The sequence below is a fragment of the Nannospalax galili genome, unplaced genomic scaffold (assembly GCF_000622305.1).
Source record: "Nannospalax galili isolate Female #2095 unplaced genomic scaffold, S.galili_v1.0 scaffold56, whole genome shotgun sequence".
NCBI lineage: Eukaryota > Metazoa > Chordata > Mammalia > Rodentia > Spalacidae > Nannospalax > Nannospalax galili.
The window spans coordinates 860757-866525 of record NW_008340065.1 but is presented as its reverse complement, the minus strand read 5'-3'; positions in this window follow the sequence as shown (position 1 = coordinate 866525).

The window sequence follows — 5769 nt, the reverse complement described above, 5'->3', positions numbered from 1 at the left end:
CTTCTAAGAGCCAAGCTGTGGAGAGCAGGCGGAGCTCCCCAGCTAGGCCAAGCCGTATCAAACAGACACATCTTTTCCACAAGCTGGTTGTAAGTGTGGCTGCCATCTTCCTAGGTGTAATCTAGGAAGGAAGAGTTTCTTTTATAGAATATAAAAGAGCTCATAATCACCAGCCTATCAGTGGAGACCTGAATGTTTCAATCAAATGGACAAAGATAGGAGAGTCACAGCAGAAAGTGGCACAAAGTGAGAAGGCAAGTTGCTTTCTATGAACATTGGTTATCTTCCAGAACCTTCTGCTTGTAAAGTCTTTATTGCAATGAACTATAGCAAATTCTATTCCTTCCTCTTTGCTGCTGTTGAGATAGAGTCTCTTAGCCCAGGCTGGTCTCCAAACACCCTATATAGCTGAGGATGATCTTGAACTTTTGACCTTCCTGCCTCCATCTCTGGAGTGCTAGGATTCCAGATAGTACTACCACACCTGGTTTATGTGGTACTAGGGATTGAATCCAGAGCCTCCTGTATGCTAGGCAAGCAAGCTTCCCACTGAGTTATGTCCCTAACTCAGAATATTCATTAAAAAATTCTGTGTATGTGTGTGTGTGTGTGTGTGTGTGTGTGTGTGTGTATGCATGTGTGTATGCAGGTACATGCATGTGTAGAGGCCAGGAGATCCTCTTATTTTCCTCTCACACTCCAGAGCTGGTTTACAGATGTTTGCTGCCATATCTGGCTTTTACTTGGGAGCTGGGGATCTGAACTCAGGTTCTAGTGTTCCAGCAGCAGGCTCTTTACCCCACTGAGCTGTCTCCTCAACCCCAGAACATTCTTATTTAGAGATATCTCCTACAGCTTTGAGCTGGTTTCCCAGAACAATCATTTGATAATCAGCTTCTGATTTTGTCCTGTAACTCCTTTATTGCAACTTACTATTTCTTTCTTTAACGGACTCACAAAATCATGAGATTAATTGCTAATTACATGCATTTATAAAAAAATGTTAAGATAAAAAAATTGTTAGTGTTTTGCCAAACACCACCTTGCACACCACAGTGCATAGATACCCTAACCTTGAGAAAGCATTGACTGAAGGGAAGTTGAAGAGGGAAAGCACCACTCTCTAAAACAGAAAGCAAACATCTGAGACTTGTTTGCATCATCTCATAGGCTACCAATGAAGCCAGGTTGGAGAAGATATAAATGAAAGTCTGGGGCTTAGATCCACAACTAAGTGCTCAGTTAGGTTTTAAAATACCGATTCCCTGGGTCAGGACCCCTTAACACTGAGCTCTGCATAGTACGATCTAAACGCAGGGTGAATACTGGGTCACGTGGGATCTTCTGATCCCACACTGCGTGATTTGTTCCTGGATGCTTATGTAACATCTACTCACTGTCTTTTTGTTTTGTTCTCTCTCTCTCTCTCTCTCTCTCTCTCTCTCTCTCTCCTTCCTTTCTCCATTCTTCTCTCCTTCCCCCTTGTTTCTTCCCTTCTTTTCCCTTTTTCTTCTTTTTTCCTTCCCCTTCCCCTTCCCCTTCCCCTTCCCCTTCCCTTCCTTCCTTCCTTCCTTCATAGATATTCCTTTGATATACTGATCTTTTCTTCCTTTCTTAGTTTCTTCCCCTTCCTTCCCCTTCCTTCCCCTTCCCTTCCCCTTCCCTTCCCCTTCCCTCCCCCTTCCCTCCCCCTTCCCTTCCCTCATGGCACTGGGATGGAATCAGGTCTTCATCCATGCTAGGCAAGAGCATTATCACTGGGTTACAAGCCTGGTCCCCCCCTTTCTTCACTATCTGAACTGTCACCTTCATTTCCTTGGAAGTCCTGCAGATGGATGCCTCCTGTACTCTATTTGACCCTAGATAATCGTCTCTGTCCTGGGGCACCTGACCAATGCTGGCTCTACCACCTGAGCTACACCTTTTTAAAGAATCAGTTGTGTTTGACCTCAACCCCTTATGAAAGTTATTCATGATAATTAAATCCGTGTTTAATTAAATGAAATATAATGCACGGATGCACGGGTGTAAAAAGGCATGCCTTTATGAGAGCAGTACTGACTCTGATGGCCTTCCTACATGACTTGGGTCTTCTGTACTTCAAAGAAGCTGAAATAAGACTCTAGATGAATAATGTGGTGGTGGTTCTTGCCCTAAGACACTCTGAACCTGTGCATAGAAAAGACTGGTGAGTGAATGCATGGATGCTATTTATTTAAGAAGGCATTTGCCTATTTTGGTCAAATTTTAAAACTTACTGATCAGTTACTGATCTATTAATGAGATGCTTCTTATGGGTACAAGTGACGGCTGTTTTCACTGCTGGCCCTGAAACAGCATTACCTGTCTCAACCTTGGTCTGTCTTGTGACATCTGTGCTTCTCAATTTCAGAGCTTATGTATTAGCTATCTTTGCTGATGGCACACACCCATGATCTGGCAGCTCCTGATCAGTGTTCTTAGAGTTGAATGACATTTTCGTTTGCATTAATTTGAGTTCCTTCAGGTTGGTTATACTTCCTGCCTTGATCTTGAGTCATTTTTTTTTCTCTGATTGTCAAATAACTCATTGTGTTTGGAATAAAGAAATGTCTGGTATTCACTGCTCATTCTGCTGGGACTGGCTAGCAGGGGTGAAGTAAAAGAGGGGACTTCTGGCAGCCTGAGCATGACTGAGATATGACTTGACCAATTAAGGACTTCTTACTAGAATATTCCACGAATGCTATAGGATAGCAAAGCAATTCATCACCTATATTTAAAGTTGAATTTACTGATATTTTATGGTATTAGATATTATTTCTATTAACATTTTATGCTGAAATTACAGAATGATTCGTGAGTACTGAATTTTTGATTGCTTTTACACTTGCTGGGACACTATTAAACTTGATTTACGTTAATAGCACTGTAAGAAGATATTAACAATGAAATTTCCAAAAGCACTTAGCATCTCATAATTGGAGTTAAATGACAAAAAAAAATGAAGAGATAATAAAGTAAAGGGAGAAAAAGAGAGAAAGTTTTGACAATATTCTTTTCAACCTGTGGTTCTTAATAAGATTTTTGCAGGATTGTTTTAAGTTAGGAAGGAATCAAATCTCTGATCAGGGGAGGTGATGCTGATTTATTAAAGGAATTTTATAATGTGGAATAAAGACCTCGCTCCAGGTAGAGAGCACAGAATTTAGTTCTTCTAGAGGCGAAAACGTTCAGATTTCTGTAGGAGGGAGGAAAGTTCAATTACCACCTTCTTGTTTCTTCCGTGTTGTCAATTAGATCACCCAATTTTCGAAAGTGAAAATTGATTTAGCTGTAGCTGTAGTTCCTAGAATATTAACAAGTAGGCATTTGTAGCCAAGATGTCAAAGCTTAAGCAATAACAATAATGACTGTAACAAATTTTATTGAGCTCTCAGTATGTATAGGCTCTATGCTAAGCAACTTCCACACATGATCTCATTTAACCTCTGCAGCATTCCTCTGCATTAGCTACAGTATTGGTATGTTTTCCTGACTGTGACAAATATCTGAAACTGTTTAAAGGAGAAAGATTTATTTTGGCTCATGGTTTAGGTCAATGGCTCGCAGGTTCCACTGCTTCACAAGGCAGGTTCCCCGCAGCAAGCAGCACATGGGGAAGCAGAGCTTCTGATTCATGGTGGCCAGGAAGCAGATAATGAAAGACAGGAAGGGGTTAGAGGTAAGATACATGCCTCTGGTGACTTATTTCCTCCAAATAGGCACCACTTCCCTGTACCTCCCCATTCACACCATCCTATTATGAATCCATCAGGGATCAATCTATTGATCACGTCAGAACCCCCCAAATCTAATCTGTTTTCAGTGATTAGATCCATCAGTTGAGGACCAAGTCTTTGAAATTTGAGTCTTTTGGAAGTTAGTTCATATCCAGACCACATTATGAACCTACCCAGTTTACAGCTAAAGAAAATGAAAATCAGTGTGACTTTGTTTTTTTGTTCTTTGAAATAAGGCCTCACTCTAGTCTAGACTAGTGTTGAACTCATGACAATCCTACCTCAGCCTCCTGAGTGCTGGGATTGTAGAAGTAAGCCAGTATATCCAGTAACTCAGTGATATTGACAAGCAGTGGCATCAGGATTTAAGCTCAGGCAACCCAAGAACTTTACCTCCTAGGCTCTTTTGGGAACAACGATTAAGTTATAGTTACCTGGTAACTATAGCTATTTTATAGCTATTTTATCTATGACTCTTATGGGATCAGTACACTATGGCTACAAGGATATCTTTCTCCCTAAGAAAATTATGACTTATTTTAAAATTGTGTTAGTATGAAGCTGAATACTAATATGACCACTTCTATTACTCTATGCTAATGTGTCTTCCTTGATCTGAAAGTTTATTCTTTGAATAATTTAAAAAGAAATCAAGGGGCTAGAGAGACGGCTCAGTAGCACGTACTGCTATTTCAGAGGATCTGAGTTCCATTCCTGACATCCATGTTAGGAGGCTCACAACTACATGTAATTCCAGTTCCAGGGGGAAATCTGATGCCTTTGGCTTCCACAGGAACCTGTACTCACATGCCCATCCCTACCCCTCCCCATATATACACATAATTCAAAAAGAAATCAAAATACTTTTCTGGGCCCCTGAAAGTGTTATGAGCCTTAGACATCAAGTCTACTGTAATGACTGGAGAGATGAGCCCTGCTCAGCATAGGTAAAGCTAGGATTAGAACACAAGATCATGCCATGTCACTCATGATTATAACAGAATCCAGGAAACCAGGACAATGTGATAGATGGAAACAACATGGAAAAATGAACCAGGTAGTTTCTGTCTCCCTTCATTTCTGGGGGTATCATGGCTTGGGTTCTTTCCTGGTCCCTCGAGTTCACAATGATGCATCATGATCTTTATGGGCTTTACTTCAATATATAGTCATCTTTCAAGATCTATAAGGGATTGGCTCTAGGACTCCCTAGGATACCCAAATCCAAGGAAGTTTAAGAGTCATAAGAAATAGTGTAATCATTTATACGTATCCGGCACAAATTTTCCTGTATATTAATCCTCTTCAGGGGACTTGTAAGGCCTGATTCAGTGATATATGCTCCTGTGTATTTTAAACCATCTCTAGATGACTTACAATGGCTGATTCAATGTGATAAATAGTTATGGTTCTATATCGTTGAAGGAATGGCAAAATGTCTTTTCTTATTCAGCATAGAGAGCCTTTTAAAAACTATTTTTGATCTTTACTTGGATGACTCCATGGATGTGGAACCCACAGATATAGAAGGTTGACCTATATGTCTCTTTAGTTGAACAAACAAAAAAAAATAGTCTTGAATTCTTGATAAACATATGCTGCATACAAGCTATCATATTAGAGATGCTAAGTCCTGGCAGAGATGAGACCTGCTGCTCAGTTAGGATCCTGGCCTGGGCTACTGCTTGGGAAACAATGCCCTGCAAATTTAGAGAAGCCACAGTGATGCCACTCAGCCTTCTCCATTCAGAACAATGAAGCAGGGTTTCTCTCTTAAGTAGAAGTGACTTTCATTCATTCCTCACCACAGTCAGTGATGTTTTCCCAACCCATTTTCTTTGGAGTTAAAAACTAGGGTTCCCTCTGAGAAGTACTGAAACTCAAGGTTCAGCCCAGACCCAAGTAGATTTTGGATATAGATAATGAGGAAAAATTAATTTTTAGTTCTCCCATTGCTCCTAGAACACACATGAGCACACACATACATCACACATCATATATGCACACA